The sequence below is a fragment of the Protopterus annectens genome, chromosome 15.part0 (assembly GCF_019279795.1).
Source record: "Protopterus annectens isolate FY-2018-M chromosome 15.part0, PAN1.0, whole genome shotgun sequence".
NCBI classification, from domain to species: Eukaryota; Metazoa; Chordata; order Ceratodontiformes; family Protopteridae; genus Protopterus; species Protopterus annectens.
Window position 1 is genome coordinate 795,053,846 of NC_056749.1, and position 18,266 is coordinate 795,072,111.

Consider the following 18,266-nt stretch of genomic DNA (forward strand, 5'->3'; position numbering starts at 1 on the left):
CAGGGGAGGCAAGTCCCCCTGCACCTCCCACACCCCCCGCTACTTAAATATACCAACTACGAGATCACACTACATTGCAGTAAATGGAAATCTCCCCTTACAGAGATTTCCATTCACACGCATGATGACTTTCACTTTCGACATTTTGGTGCCGACAATATCAGCTTCAATATTGTCGGCCTTCGACAGGGTGAAGTAGATCCCATATATAATTAAGCACAAAGCCATTAACCCCCAACAACCCTTACTCAGAAAGGTTAGAAATAAAAAAAACTTTGACCCTGCAAAATTCCAACAAGAACTAAACTCATGTAATTGGTCTATTCTAAAACACCTCCCCTTAGAGGAAACAGTTGTATACTTTAACAACAAATTCCTTGAGATCCTTAATATGCATGCACATGTTTGTTCAAACAGAACAAAGACAAAAACTGTGCCATAGTTTTCTAAAGAGTCTAAACTCAAAATTATCCTTAGAAACAAAGCATGGGCTTTATAGCATTCTACTAAAGACCCCCAAGATCACATTAAATACAGGCAATTCAGGAAGGAAACTAAAAATCCATTTTACAAGACAAAAAAACAATACTACTGTAATTTACAGACAGTAAATCAAAATAACCCTCAGAAGTTTTGGGCAGGTTTAAATAATCTACTACATTCTGGACAAACTTCGACCCTAATCCCTGCTGCTACTATTGATAAACCCCCTGAGGATATTTTTGACAGTTTTAACCAATTCTTTACTGAGACAATTGAAGCTCTAGCTATCCAACTACCTCCTAGCTCCCCTGGCCCTGAAAGTTCAACCCTAGAAATCTATTCACATTCAGCTTCCAACCAGTTTCCGCTTCGCTTATCCATACCTTGATCAAAAAATGAAAACCCACTACACTTTCTGCTGATCACCTCCCTGCCGAGTACCTACAAAAATCAGCTGATGCTATTGCTTACCCCGTCTCAATACTAATCAATCAAACCATAGTAGAAGCTAAAATTCCCACCATCTGGAAAATATCCTATGTAATCCCACTTCACAAAGGAGGCAGCTCTACTGAATTTGCCAATTACAGGCCAATAGCTATACTCTCTCCACTTGCAAAGATTATGGAAAAATGTATTCATAGACAACTCATGCACCACCTAATTCAGAATCACCTTATAGCAGACACCCAGCATGACTTCCAACCTCACCACAGCACTATGTCAGCCCTCCTAGCCTTTACCACACCATAAACCATAATCGCAACAATAATTCCATATCCTCAGCCCTCTTCTTGGATCTTTCCAAGGCATTCGATATGGTTGATCACCAACTTTTAATCCACACCTTGCAAACATTCTGTCTAGATACTAAAGCCCTTCAGTGGTTTCAATCCCACCTGAATGGTAGACAGCAGGCTGTCCTTTGGCAAAACAAACTTTCTAACCTACTACCTAACACCCTTGGAGTACCACAAGGCTGTATACTAGGGCCCCTGCTGTTCTCCATCAACCTTTATACTGTCATCCCAAAATTCAGCTGTATCCAATATGCTGATGACTCTACCCTGATTTGCTCGGCCACATCTCCAACAGAGTTATGGTCAGCTACCCAGACCACCTATAATACAATAGAAAACTGGCTTTCTGAACGTTGTCTGATCCTAAATCCCAAAAAAACTAAAATGCTGTTATGTTCACCAATACATAGGTCTACTGCTTTCACCTTTACAGTAAATGCAAATGATGGCACAATAATCTCCCCTGACCCCTCTACAAAACTATTAGGTGTCATTACAGATAATAAACTAAAATTTGACCTACATGTTAACCAATCTATCAAAACCATCAATAAAAAAAAGGGTCACTTTACAGAATAAAAGCCTTCCTAATCTCTCCAGCTAAAATTGATAGCTCGATCTCACCTTCTTTCAACTCTTCTGTATGCATCCCCTCTACTCTCTAATTTAAACAATACTGACCTTAACAAACTCTCAATCTGCTACAACCACATTACCAGGTTTGCCACTTGTCTGCCATTTAGGACACATCATTGCATCAATCTAAACCAGCTTTGGTGGCTTGAACTACCCAGCCTAATCCAGTATAACCAACTGATTATGGCCTTTAAAATTCTGTATAATCCAGACATTACTCCTGCACTTAAAAATATTATCACCCCCTATAACAACCCTAGAACAGTTTGATCCTCTAACAAATTACTAATTCAGACTAGCAAAATTAATAACACAGCCAGTGACTCTCTTTTTGCAAACTCTGTAGGTAGATCCTGGAACTCGCTTCCAGCTGATATTACTTTACTTTCCACCCTAAGTCAATTTAAAACTAGACTCAAACAACATTTGGCACTTAACTAGCTACATCAATGTTTCAAGCCTGGCTAACGCTCCTCTAGAATGTGTAAAATCTGTTAATCAATTTACTGTGTAATTTAATCCTGACTTACACTCGGGATTAACTCTAACCTGTGGAACTTGTTTAACTTACTTACTTATGTAATCACTGTAAATATTCTGTTTGTAATATGTAATGTTGTATCTGCTTACCTTGGAGCTTTTCTCCCCGGGCCTCCGCTGAAAATGGACATGCATCCAGTCGGACTATCCCGGTCAACAAATGTAAAATAAAATAAAATAAAAACTATATAGTTGGAATTCTTGGATGTTTTACACTTAATTATATTCTGTGATATTAATCTGGTCATTCAACATTAGTTCTTCTAATAATATGTCCACCTTTCTGTAGGTTAGATTCTTCTCATTCAAGCTTACCTCTCAATAAGTATCTGTATACAATAAAGTGAACATTTTGTTCTTATAATCATTAGAATTCATGACCACAAGGCCACCACCTTTATTTGGTTTCATAATTCTAAGGTCACTATTGTTACAAATATCATATAGTAAACCAGTTTCTTCTCTAGTCATATTGGTCACATTCTTCATTCTGTTACCTGTTTGTCATATCTTAGTTCTAATATCATTCTCACACATTTTTTTCAAATATTTGTACTACAGGATGCATTGTGGGATTGAAAACACTTCACTTATGACAAACATTACTATTAGATATTTGTGCAGTATTTTTTCCTTTAAAATAAAAATCCAAGTTCAGTCTCCTAGTATATCATTTGAGATTTATCAGCACTTCATCTAGTACTGCATCTCTAGCTGGAACATAGGACAATCCTTTCTTTATATGTAATAAGAATGTTTTAATATGGTGTGGAAACTATTATGAAAGTATTTTCATCATTTAGTATGTGTTTATTTGATGTACGTCTTATGTCTGTTCATTCAGTTAAAAGGAATGGCTTTTATACTGTTTATGTGGTTTTAAGAAGGTGAGTTTTTTTAATGTGGTTAATTAACAATGGAAAGTATTTAATGAAGTGTGCTGAGTTTTAACTGTTATTCTGAAGAAGTTTCTATTAGAAACGAAAGCACTCAAATTTATTTTGGAGTGGATCTTAGACTGGGTTCCTTCCTTTTCATCTTAAACTTAGAAAGTTGCTAGAATAAAAGGTTTTGTGTTAGCATGCATTTTCTGGAGGATATGAAGTCTGAAACTCAAATGATTGTTATTATTTAGTGACTTCAATCCTCAAAGATTCACCAAAAAATCACACATTTTATAAGGAACAGACCAAAAATAGAAGTAAAAAATCTGGGCATTCTGTGAGAATCTGTACAGTTGTGAGGTGTGCAGACCAGAGAAATATTCTTGTAATATGAGCCCTGTTCAGTCAAAGGATGCTGAGAACAGAGCTCAACACTGTGACAGTCTTTATCTAAATTCTCTGTTTTAAGTTCAGGAGGCCAAAATGATTATCCTTCTTCTTGGAGTACTCATCATATGGCACCCCTTGTCTGTTTAATAAAACTCTAGAGATTTGAGCACATGATGTCACAGAATCTATAGAAAGGCTGACCTCAAACAATGTCTTGAAATAGCTAATGGCACCAAGCTCTACTGGCATTCTGTGCATTTTGTTTATATGCTGATAACAGTGAAAAACCAGCCACGCTGTGTTTGGAGCTCTGTAAGGCCTATCTGGCTAATAACGGAGTTAGGATGATGTGACACAGTGCATAATGGGTAGATATAATGCCTGTTATAGTACAAGGGATCCTTCGGAGGGGAGAATTTGTGAGATGTTAATGAATGGCATAGCATACAGAATAGTGATCATTCACTGAAGTGCGGTTTACTGACCAGAATTTTAGTCTTATGTGTGACTCTAACCGATAGACCATGAGTTGATTCAACATCATGACAAGAGTTCAAGGTATTTTTAAGCAGAAATGAGCCAGGTCGTTTGTGGGTTTCTCAGAGTTGGTGCAAGGTCCACATCTCCAAAGGTGAGAATAATGACAATTTCTTCAACTTCAGCCACTTTTAAATAAAATTAACTAAAGAAGTTTCGGTGGAATATTGTCATTTTTAAATTCTCTCAGGGTGTTGACACCGCTAAATGTCCCACTGGACTAAAGCGATCTATAACAAATTGTAGTGGTTGCCATCTCAAGACACCATTGTTTTATGGAAAGCCAAGATACATGGGAAGAAGTATTTTGGGTAAATATTTAAGGGGATGAATGGGAGCAAGGCCTTTTGCCTTGGGTGCATGTCATTACTCTATTATAACTGATACATATGACTGTCTCCAGCAGATAGAAGAAGCAGATTTGTACTTGGGAACAAAAGTGTTGTTCATGTATTTAGGATTCAAGAGGTTAACAAATGGTTTGACTATAGCATTTTTAAGCTATATTTAGAGAGGATTTATGGTATAACCAGATGGATAAATGACATTTTCTGCCCTTATATATTATTGGTTGTCATGGATCTTGGTTCAAAATGTTTTCCTGCCACATTAGGTAATACTCTTGCATAGACCTTTCACTAGTACCTGTCTGTCCCTTTCATTTTGATTTTATAAGGTAATTCCTGACACATTTTTAAGGTTTTACATGCATATGTATAAATTAATACCATGCTCATATTGGATGTCCACAGTCTTAATTATTGTATTTCATTAGTCACTGCCTTCTTAGCGTCAGTTCTGTGTCTTTCCTACATTTTCTGTATTGGACTTATACCTATATTAGAATATTTGTAACTTCCCACATAGAAATTAGATGCCAGTTTTTAATAAGCATTGTACCCAGAACTATACAATGGCAGTACAGTTTGTTACCTCGGTTTGCTAGGTTTCACCTATTGATTGACAGTGGAACATATTTACATTACTTAGAGGTTAGTTTAGCTTAGCACAGTGGAACACATTTAATCTATTTGTTTTACTCAATATATCACCTTATGCACTTTCTGCGTTTAATCTTTAAATAGTACAGCATTTCTACATTACTTAGCTTGTTTATCTGTTTATTCAATGCATCTCCTGCCAAGTTTGTTACTTATTTCCATTAACCTAAATTACTTTTTTTTGTAAATGGAGAGTCTCTTTCTTTTTTCTCCTATGAATACCATTCTTATGTTGTCTGCCAAATATCATGTACTTGCTGTTGTTTCTGTATTAACATTTTGTACTATTTTGAAAAATAAAATGGCATTTAAAAATATAAAAAAAATATGTGAATGCATTCAAGAGCACTTCTCGACACTTAAGTACATAAGTGAGTTACAGTTGTAACTTTAGATGTAGTATCATATAACAATTATTCACGAATACCAAATTTAAGAAAGAAAAGGTTTAGTTACATTTAAAATAAAACAAAATAAAAAGGACGATATGCAATACAAATATAAACACACAGATGTGTAGTTAGTAAGTAGTGATTACAAGCAGTGCACATTATTAATCAACACTGGCAATACCACAGTTGTTTTAATCTTGCTCTAACCATAGCTGATAATGACAAATCACCTTTAAGTATAATCCTAATGTAAAATTTCAGTTAAATCCAATAGCTATAAAGGCATGATTTCAGAGTTTAGCTGGGAGTTGCTCAGAGTCACATAGTAGACAATGGAGAAACTAGGACCCAAAAGCAGAATCACAGAAATAAGAACTTGCACTCCTAATCATCAGAGGTAAACTGCAAAGGCAATGAGACTCTGATCCCACTTTTAAGCATAAAGTTTATCTGAAGTGGAAGAGCTTCCAATTCAAACTTTATGCTTAAAGGTAGGAGTTTGACTGAATTGCCTGAGAAGTCATTAAAGGCACTTTTGCCACAAATTATCCACTTACGATTCAGAGACATAATAGTCGTGATGAGGTAAGACCTCATTATCAGCTAATTTGCATGTCTGTTGAAACACATGCTCATCTCCACATTGTGGTAATGAACTTCTGGTCAGGTAGGCAGTGTCATCCACCCTTAGTCATGCTCTCAGACGCACATGCACACACATGCTACACACAAGCACGCACACACACACACACACACACACACACACACACACACACACACACACACACACACACACACACTCACACTCGCACTCACACACAAGCATGAACATGCATACACACACACACACACACACACACACACACACACACACACACACACACGCACACGCACACGCACACACACACACACACACACACACACACACACACACACACACACACACACACACACACACACACACACATATACAGACCATGGTCAATGTCTCTGCCCTATCTTCCCTCCAGCAGTTGGCACTTTCCACAATAATTTGAATGTCATTATGGCACATATCTATTAGGCCTTGGTGATATAATGTATCCCCCCACCCTCTGATCCCTGTGCTTCTGTTGGTGCCTGTAGAGTACTCTACTCATTCCTTGTGTAGTGCGCCCCCGAACCCCCGATTCCCATTATGATAATACTGTCATTACAACACTTTAAACAGTAATCCCTGGTGCCGATTACAACCCTCAGTTACCCAACACCTGATCCCCATTATGATATCAATGCCATTACAACACTTTAAAGAGTAATCCCCGGTGGCTAATACAACCACTAATTCCCCAACCCCCGATCCCCGTATTGCTGTTGGTGTCATTTCAGCACTTTAAGATTAATCCATGGTATCTTGTTCTCCCCCCTAGTCCTGATGCCTATTATGATGTCAGTCCCATTATGATACTATAAGAGCATTGTTTTATGTCTAGTTCTCCCTCCCACTCCTGATCCCCATTATGATATCAGTCCCTTTATGACACTTTAAGAGTAATCCCTGGGTCTAGTCTCCCCCCACTCCTGATCTCCATTATGATGTCAGTCCCGTTATCACCCTTTAGGAGTATTGTCTGATGTCCAGTCCCCCCAGTCCTGATGCCTGTTACGGTGCCAGTACCTTTAGAACATTTTAAGAGTAATCCCTGGTGTGTAGTCCCCTCTCCCACACTCCTGATCCCTGTTATGATGTCAGTCCTGTTATAACACTTTAAGTGCAATCCCTGGGTATAAAAAATTAAACAAAAAGAACTGAATAAATAAGCAACACGGGATCTGAACAAAACATTAATTAGTGCTTTTGGCCAGTAATTTTTTTTTTATGTGATCTTCATCACTTAAAATTACTTCAGACATAACAGTCCTTTTATATTAAGCAAACACCAGTCACATCAATTCTTCCTATCTACATCATCCACCCCTTCCCTTTTTTATTCATAAAAAAGATCCAGAATTAAAAACACAAACAACAAATAACTGAACATAGCAAAACCATTAAAAATATTAAATTGTACTAATTACAACATTATTTATTTATTTCTTGGTTATCTTACGTATCTTATTGTTTAATATTTCATTAAGGATACTTATTTGTATTTAGATTGATTTGGATATGTGATATAATTAGTACAATTTGATATTTTGAATGGTTTTGATATGTCCAATAAGTTGTTTGTTGTTTGTGTTTTTAAATCTGGATCAGTTTTTATGAATAAAAAAAGGGAGGGGGTTATGATGTAAATAGGGAGAATCAATGTGATTGGTGTTTGTTTAATATAAAGGGACTATTATGTTTGACGCAATTTGTTCTGATGAAGTTCACGTAAAAATATTTTAGTGGATGAAAGCACTAATTAACGTTTTGTTCAGAGCCTGTGTTGCTTATTTCTTCAGTTCTTTTTGTTTAATTTTTTTACTTTGTCAGAGATTTTTAGTTTTAATCCCTGGGTCTAGTCCCCCCCCCCCACTCCTATTCCCCATTCTGATGTCAGTCCCCTTAGGACACTTTAGGAGTATTGGCTGATGTCTAGTCTCCTCACTCCTGATTCCCGTTATGATGTCAGTCTTGTTATGACACTTTAAGTGTAATACTTGGGGTCTCCCCCCCCCCCATTCCCGATCCTCACTATGCTGTCAGTATCCTTAGGACACATTAAGAGTATTCCCTGGGTCTAGTGTATCCCTTCACCCCAATCATCATGCTACTGTTGGTACCGTTATGACACTTTATGAGTAATCCTGGTGTCTATTGGTCACCCCACCACCACCAATTTCATGTTAGGCAGTTGAACACTGCCTTTTGGTCATGTTCAATACTGTGACATGGTCGGGATGGCCATGCTGTTCTGCACAGCTGAGCAGTTTTTTTATCCTTCCTAGAGGTGGTTCCAGGGAGACAGCACATAGCTAATTAGCAGATGACCCCCCCCCAAATGCCTCATTATCATTCACCATCACCACAGGACCAGCACTTCATGGTGCTAAACATCTCCATGTTAGAGGAACCATGCAGCACCAGGAAAAGATGGTTGCTGAATTGGGGAAAAGTACAATGATGTGTACACGTAGGTGTACACATCACATCAACTTCTTGAGTCTGACCTTTAGACTTATAATTCATTATAAATGAATTCCTTCCTAGCCACATGTCCTAAGAGTAACCAAAAAAAAATCTAAAAGTTATCAAGAGGCAGTGGCTTAGAGTTATGTAACCCAAGAAAATCAATAAGTTATTGATACACAGTAGCTTAGAGTTATGTTTATCATGCTCTTTAAGGCTGTTTTAGTCTTCAGATCAAGGTCATATAGAATGTAGACCTATTTCAGTTATATTGCTAAACCACAGTAATAACATTTACAGGTGCACAGTTATTAAATGTAGTTTGATTGTCCAGCAACTAACAACCCAATTAATATAAAAGTTTTAGGGACCCTTTCAAACTGACTGTAAACGTAGAGAAAATGCAACCTTTCAATACACTGCACATTTCTCAAATAAATCATTCTTTGGTTCCAGTCCTCACCATATTCCAAAGCTAACTGTACAGTAACTAATGAATGCATACAGAAAATTAACTATGTAGTAAAGATTAAGAAGAGCAGTACACAGTTTAAAAAGAAGGATCCTGGACTGTTATGTTAGCTAATTTTATCTTTTATTCTCTCTGTCTCTCTCTCTCTCTCTCTCTGTCTGTATTTGAGACAGACCCCACTGAAGTAAACATTGAATGAAATGTCTTGATATCAGTCTATCGGTTGCAATACTATGGCACAGCAGTTATCTATCTGCTTTACTGAAAAGTACACAACGTAAGCCAAATTACATGGTAAAACAAATTCTGATTGAAGATCATAAACAATAAAACCATGATAATTTTTTTATTTATTTAACATTTGTTAACAAAGAAAGTGCGACTTGAAAAGAGCCAATTTTCAGCAGAGGTCCAGGGAGAAAAGCTCCAGCTACATGTCATTTTGTAACATGGGGTAAACTGGAGCACCCAGAGAAAACACACGTGAACACAAGGAGGACATGCCGACTCCACACAGAAGTCATCTCAGCCGAGAATCAAACCAGAGAACCTGTTGCTGTGAAGTGACAATGTTAGCTACTGTGCCATCCTGGATTATTTATGGTAATATGTTTGGTAACCATGTTTAAATATTAAGCATTCCTGCTACTAAAACAGAAAAAGTATGGCCATCATTTCCTTCATTTAGTTATCTAAGAACACCAAACAACCTTTTCTAAACTCATAATCATGGATTCATAGGTTGTTATTAGGCTAATGACTTAGGGGGCCTTTCTAAGCCTAGCCAAGTTTTCCTGAAAGAATGACATCCTGTATCCAAATCAGACATTGAGGGACAGGCATTTGTAAGCCACCTCTGTCCACAAGGGACATGGGTACTAGGCCTGCTTTAATTTTATGTTTCTCATCCACTGATCTGGGTTGCACTTAAATTGGGTAATAGATTAACTGAGCTTCACAAAGAGGGGGAAGCCTGTTTCATAGGAAGGACAGTCTCTGAAACACTTATCTGTCCGTCCAGCATGTTCTGTTTAAGTCATAGACAAAATTCAGGTCCTTAGACCTTGTATTTCTGGTACTGTTTGACTTGCAAATATGCAGGATGTTCAAAACTGTGGGGTTTTGTAGATGCCTTGTAAACCAGGCATAGATTTTGCCTCAGCAATCTATAGGAAACTGAGTACAGGGGAAAGGGCTTTATGGTCTTGTGCATAAGGCAGGTTTGTTATGCCTTGCATTGTTTTTGTAAGGAACCTCTGAGGTTGCTCTAGTTGTTGCATATCCCTGGTTAGGTACATGCCAAAGGTAGCAGTAAACTCTGTGATTGGCCTAATAAGGGTAGAAGGAAGTGGGATAATGACCTCTTTGGACCTAGATGCCATGCCCTTACTTATAAGTTGTGCAACATAAAAGGATTTTCTCGCCACTGTGGTGAAATTGTGGTCAAAGGTAAGGCTACTGTCTATGTGTGTAGCCAGATCCCTGACAACTGGGTTGACTCTGAGGGTCAACATGGCAATTAGCTGCGATGGTTGACTTCCCATAGGATACAGTTATGCATTTCTTAGTATTCGTTTTAAGACCATTGCTTTGGCACCATTTGTTAGTCAGAGAAAAGTCTTTTTTAAGAAAGAAAGTGTCTGCAGTTTTTTTTTTCTTTTTTTGTTTTACTGCCAAAGCAAACAGGACAGGTAGCTTACATACTTCTAAGTTGGGAATTGTTGATTGAAGGCTCAGTGTCTGATATTCTAAAAGTGTATTAGTTCTGGTTTAAGTACTTGGGCTCCAGGCCAGTTATTTTACATTAAAAAGGTTTGTGGTCTGCACTCTTGTGGGAGGAGAGGCTAGATTCTGCCCTTCTGAGCTGGGAATTTCTGGCCAAAGACTTACTGTGCCTGCTTATTTGAACTGTTTTTCTGATATTGGTGCACCTTGTCTGCTGTAGCATAGACTAGATTCAGGCCTGCTGAATCTAGCTTTGTTTGTATAACTTGAGCACTAATCCAGGCCATCTTTTTTGGAAAAGGTTCCCCTGCACCCTAGTGGCAGGAGTGTGCGGTTAGAACTTGTCTGACTGAAGACTGCTGGAACAAGGCTGAGTTTTCAGTTTTTTATACTGGTTAATTGGGTAATTTGTTTAAATCAGTTTGCTCATTTTCTATTGTTATAAAAAAATTGCACTTTATTCATCTGCTTTTACTGTAATTTTGCTTCTTCCCACTTTATTACCTTATTTTGCTTGTGCTTCTTCTTAAAAGTACTTAGTTGTATTATTCTGCTGCAGTTATTACTGCTTGGTAGTAGCCTGATTAAACTGTAACTGTTATTCTAAGCCTTTTGGTTTAAGCACTTGGGCTTCAGACCAGTTGTTTTACATTAAGAAGGTTTGTGGTCTGCACTGTTGTGGCAGGACAGGTAGCTTACATCCTTCTAAGTTGGGAATTGCTAATTGAAGGCTCATTGTCTATTATTCTAAAGGTGTATTAGTTCTGGTTTAAGCACTTGGGCTTCAGGCCAGTTATTTTACATTAAGAAGGTTTGTGGTCTGCACTCTTGTGGGAGGAGAGGCTAGATTCTGCCCTTCTGAGCTGGGAATTTCTGGTTAAAGGTTTATTATGCCTGCTTATTTGAACTGTTTATTTCTGAAATTTGTGTGCCTTGTTTGCTGTAGCCCAGAAGTTAGTAGTTTATTGGCCATTTTGGGCTAATTTCTCTCTCTTTCATTTCCCTGCTATAAAAACCGCATTTGCGGATTTTTTTGCACTTGTATTCAGCTCAGCAAGTGCCTGCTAGGCTTCTACAGCAGCAGAGAGACAAAAGAGAGAATTTGGAGTGAATAAGTATCATTTTTCTGCATTTTCTTGCTGTCTTTAACTAATTTCGCCTATAATGCCAATTTATTAGCGTTTCTGTGGTTTAAAAAGCTTATTCCTGCTACATATTGTACTTATTTGCTGCCTGCACTTGAACTAAGTCATTTTTGTGTTTAAATGATCTGTTTAACTGTTGTAGGCTACGCACTAAAGTGCGATAGCCATTTCCGTGCATTTAAAGCTTTTTTTATTGTATCTGCTTTATTTTATGAAAAAAAAAAAAAACAAACAAAAAAATATATATACTTGTTTCCCGCCTTTCTGAACTAGTATAGCCCAGTTTTCAGGTTATTGCTGAATTCAGGGCTGTGTTACAAGTTTCTGTGTTGCCCATACCTTACTTGGATAGAAGGAAGTTTCTCTGTTCACCTGTGAGAGAAGGGAGCTTTGAGCAGCCTATCTGTCCCTGGAGGAGTGGTTTCAGCCCAGAAGTTAGTAGTTTATTGGTCATTGTGGGCTAATTTCTATCTTTTTCATTTCACTGCTATAAAAACTGCATTTGAGTGGTTTTGTGCACTGGGCAGTGCCGGTTAGCTAGGGTTAAACTATTCCTGGCTCCACGAAGTCTGCTCTTCAATTTTTCCCTTGGAACTAGACAAACTTTCATCTTAAGCACTCAAACCATTCATTTCACAGCCTGGAACTTGCTCAAAACTTATAGCAAGCATTAATTAACCCTAGCACTAGATCCCCCTATACTGTCCAGAAGGACAAGGCTCTCTAATCATCCCTACCTGCCAGTCAGTAAAACAGCTCACTTTACCTATTCAGGCATGTCCAAAGGGCCGTTTCAGGTGCACTCTCCAGTCCAACTGGTGAATCTGGGCATTTTGAGGCAATGTTATAACTGCCTCATGTACACAGACAACCCTCTCCTCCTACCACCAAACACTAATATATGCGAGAGATGCATTTATACAGCCAAACTGGAGGCAAAGCTCTCTCAACCCCAGACTGGAACTGACAGTTAAGAGGAGAAGGAAAATACTTGCAGGACACCACCAGTCTCACATAGACCTACTAAACAAACACCGGCAAATAACACACACAAATACACGAAAACATACTCAGAGGCTCTAAATAAAAATCTACAAAAGCAACAGAGACCTTCAAAGCAGACACCCAAGCAACATCCACACCCCAACATAAACCATGAAACACATACTGCACATAATCAGTGTGCCACACAATCACAGCCCTTAAGGCAAAATAACATACCCAACACAATAGTAAAAGGCGACTATAGTCAGGCACACTGATGTCCCACTAACTAGGCTGGAAAAGAAGAAGGTTACACTTAGCTGCCTGTCGGGCACCAGGATCTGCCACATAGCACAAACACTCAGGTCACTCCAGAACAAGTACAAATATAACTCTGTCATTGTCCATATTGGTGTGAATGACCTGAGACGTACCTCCCTGGACTACATGAAAAGAGACATGGAAGAGCACTCTAATCACATAGCCCAGACCGGTATGACCCTGACCCTGAGTAGCATCCTGCCCTCACCAAGAATGATGCCACAGTATAAAGAAAAATGATCAATTTCAACAATTGGCTAAGTTTCTGGTGTCATTCAAAGGGAATCCAGTATCTGTCCGCCTGGGATGACATGCTCGACAAGCCACGTTGCTTCACAAGAGATGGCTTGCACCTGTCACCTTTAGGCTTTTGAATACTGGCCAAGGCTTTTGCTGCCCCCATAGTGCCTTTTTTAGGCAAGGCTCAAAAGACAAACCCACTACCGTAAATGACACAAGTAACCAAAAACTAAGGGTAATGCTACTCAATGCCAGAAGTCTAAACCTCAAAATGAATGAACTCGAGGCACTCCTCAGTATGGAGAACATCGATATCTGTGCAGTAACAGAAACCTGGTTTAAGGCACCAGTGAACACCCCAGCACTACCAGGTTATAACTCATACCATACTTTTCGGCCACAGAACCCTGACCGAAACATAAAAGGCAGGGGTGTATCCATATTCATCAAAGATATCCACACCTTCAGGTTAGTGGTACAGTACAATGCCTCAGATATCATCCATGTGCAACTAACAATGGGCAAAACTGCAGTTCAAATTGTAGCTTGCTACAGATCACCCGCCATGACCCCCATTCCGCATTTCTGCAGATACTGGAAAATATGAAGGTCCTACCAAACACCCTAATATTGGGTGATTTCAGTTACCCAAACATTAACTGGGAGAGCTACTCAAGTACTAACTCCCTTGCCCAATGCTTCCTAGAATTTATAAACTCAAATGCTCTGGATCAACTGGTCAACATCCCCACCAGAGGTGATAACATATTGGACCTGGTCATCACCAACATGGACGACCGGTGCTCTACACCGGAGGTCATCCCCTCACTGGTTAGATCAGACCATAGACAAATCACTCTGGATATCCGCATTACGCCCCCACCCCCAATCAAGGAAACCACCATGAAAAACTTTTCAAAAGCAAACTTCATATTACTTAAGACCGAGGTGGAAAGGTTCACAGCCCCCATGCTAAAGGACAATGCTGCCCAAGCTGCTGAATCCCTTACAAAGGCACTCTATGAGCACCTGCAAGAATGCATGGATTGTGCTATCCCAAGCAAAACCAAGATTCACCCCTCCAAGAAAAGGAAACCAGTCTGGTCTACCCCTGCCATAGACAAGCTATACAATAGAAGGAGGAAACTGGCACAGAAAAGAGTAAAATCCCAAGAAGGAAAGGCATCCCTGATCAGTATCAGCAAGAAACTATGATCACTCATAAAATCATCCAAGGCTAGATTTGAAAGAAAAATTGCCAAGGACTCCAAAGATAACCACAAAGAGTTCTTCAGCTATGTCAAGAACCTAAGTGGAAACTCTCAGATCTGCTCTGAGTTAGTGCAGAATGGCACAAAATACACTGAATGGACTGATATTGCCAACATTCTAGCAGACAGGTTTAGTGCAAACTTCACCCCCCTCTCACCCCGTAAAGGGCCCATAACCATACAAGAAGAATGTACAGCCCGGCAATCACTGACACACAGGTTAAAACAGCCCTATCCAAAGCCAAAAACACAGCTTCAATGGGACCAGATGGTGTCCCAGGCTGTGTCTTACATGAACTCCAAAATGAACTAACCCTTCACCAAAACACACTGTTCAAACTCAGCCTCTCTACAGGCTACCTACCCATACAGTGGCGCACAGCAAAGGTTATCCCGCTCCACAATGGTGGAGCCACAACAGACCCTGGGAACTATCGCCCTACAAGCCTGACTAGCCTGGTCTATAAGGCTATGGAGTGCATCATCATGGAACTCATTAACAGAGACATTGGGAACCTCCAAACATTGGACCCAACCCAGTTTGGCTTTGTTAAGGGCAGATCATGCCTCCTAAACCTGGTGGACTTCTTTAAGACAGTTACCAAGCTTTAGATGAGGAAAAGGACATCCACACAGCCTAGCTAGACCTTGCAAAGACTTTTGACACCATTCCCCATTCTGGTATTATAGACAAGCTCACCTGCCTGAACATAAACCCCTATGTCACGAGATGGGTTGCCAATTGGCTCATGGATAGAACCCACACAGTGAGAGTTGCAGGCTCTAGGTCCAACTATAAACCAGTTACAAGTGGCATCCCCCAGGGCTTAGTCCTAGGACACCTCCTGTTCAGTATATACTTCTCAGAGGTACAAGCAAGCACAGGAAGACTATGGCTGAGGAAGTTCACAGATGACTGCAAACTGGGGGCCATAACTGACTCTCAGGCTGATACAGACATCCTCCAGAAGGGTCTCACTGAGATGGGTACCTGGTGCCAAAATCATGGCCTCAAGCTAAATGCCAAAAAGTCCATAGTCATCCCCTTTGGAAAAAACAAAGTACCCACAAACTACCACATACGTGGTAGTCCCCTAAATACAGAAAATTTAATAAGGGATCTGGGGACCCAAGTAGATAGTAATCTCTCCTTTGATAATCATAGTGCCAAGGTGGTTAAAAAATCCTTCTATGTGGCCCACCTAATCACAAAAGGGTTCACATCTAGAACAAAAGAGGTCATTGTGCTCCTCTACTCATCATGCATCAGACCCATCATAGAGTATAACGCTCCATTTTGGATGTACCTTACAAGACACCTGCAACAGCTGGAAAGACCACAGAAGTACCTCACCAAGAGGATTACTGTCCTCAAACAGATGTCCTATGCAGCCCGACTGAAGAAACTCCAGCTGTACTCGGTTTCATACCACTTACTCAGAGGTGATATCTGCCTGACATTCAAGGCCATGTCCAACCCAGAATTGATGGACATGCTCCACCTAAAAAAAACAAATCCCTGAGAGCCGCACCCTCTAGGGATTTAGACCTCACCACAACGATAAATAGGATGTGCTGGAGGGATAGATTCCTGTCCCGGAGACTCCCCATGCTTTGGAACAGGATTCCAGTCTTCATTAGGCAGAGCCCCTCACTAACACTCTTCAAGAGAAACTTTGACGAGTGGATGGGAAACAGAAAATTTACCCCGGGGATCACTACAGTGGCTCTGCTGGACAGAGGCACAGGGAACTAATGGCTCTGCTGGACAGAGGCACAGGGAACTAATCTAAGGGGGCAGTAAAAGCCAACACATTCTGGCTAGGCTTACATATGCCCTTGGCAGATAGCCTAGTACTTACCTATGAACCTATGATCATCCACTTGATGCAAAATTCAGTGGCACTCCATTCGTAACCAGAAACCTTGTGAACCAGCTCATATGAAAACAAAGCAGAAGCAGCTAGCACTCCATATGTGAATGTTAAGCACTCAATATCCAGAATGCAAAGCTCTAAAAGCTCCATTACCTGCACAAAAAACAGAGGGGGGTATTGAGGCAATGATACTTCATAAAAGTCCTTTTAATAAGCAACCTGTATGAAGATTTTCAGCCATGTTACAGCAGTTACTGGACTCAAACTCCAATTTAAAGTCCTCTGCATAATTAATTCCACCTAAAACATTTCACTTGAATGCAGGCACCATCTTGTGACATAAGCAAACTGCTACACCGTTGTTGGGTACATTTCCTCAAATGTTGCTGCATATCACATTATTCTCTTTTGCAGGAAGTTTTAAGGAATCACACAGTGAAAATTCTGGATTGGCTAGCATTTTCTTGTAGTTTTTACTTTTTCTATATTGGACTTATGCTTATGTTAGAATATTTGTGACCCCAACACAGAAATTAGATGCCAGTCTTTTAATAAGCAATGTACACACAGCTATACAATGGCAGTATCGTGCATTACCTCTGTTTGCTAGGTTTCACCTATTGATTGACACTGGAATGTATTTACATTCCTGAGAGGTTCATTTGGCTTAGCGCAGTGGAACACATCTAGTCTATTTGTTTTACCCAGTATATCACCTCACGCACTTTCTGCTTTTAATCTTTAAATAGTAGAACATTTCTACATCGCTCAACTTCAGTGCACCTGCTGCCAGGATTGCTGCTTATTTCCATTAGCCTAAATTACATTTTTGCCCATAGTTTGTGGGTTTCTTTCTTTTTTTCCTCTATGGATACCATTCTTATGTTTTCTGCCAAATGTGAGGTACTTCCTGTTGTTTCTGTATTAACCTTTTGTACTATTTAGAAAAATAAAATGGCATTTAAAAACACTAAAAGATATGTGCATGCATTCAAGAACACTTCTGGACAGTTAAGTACATAAGTGAGTTACAGATGGAACTTGAGATGTAGCAACATATAACAAGTATTCATGAATACCATAGTTAAGAAAGAAAAGGTTTGGTTACATCTAAAATAAAAGAAAATAAAAACTGGACAATATGTAATACAAATACACACACGGATGTGTAGTTAGTAAACAGTGGTTACAAGCAGCGCACATTACTAATCAACACTGGCAACACCACAGTTGTTTTAATTTTGTTCTAAGCATAGTTCATAATGACAAATCAGCTTTAAATATAATCCTAATGCTATGTGTGAAATTTCAGGTAAACCCAATAGGACAAAGGCATCGTTTCAGAGTCTAGCTGGGAGTTGCTCGGTCACATAGTAGATAATGGAGAAACAAGGACCCAAACTCAGAATCACAGAAATAAGAACTTGCACTCCTAATCATCAGAGGTAAACTGCCAAGGCAATGAGACTCT

General features: G+C 39.4%; 1 pseudogene; it reads right to left on the reverse strand.

The window, feature by feature from the left end:
- LOC122789885 overlaps positions 1 to 18,266 on the reverse strand; it is a 134,923-nt pseudogene that overhangs the window by 93,833 nt on the left and 22,824 nt on the right.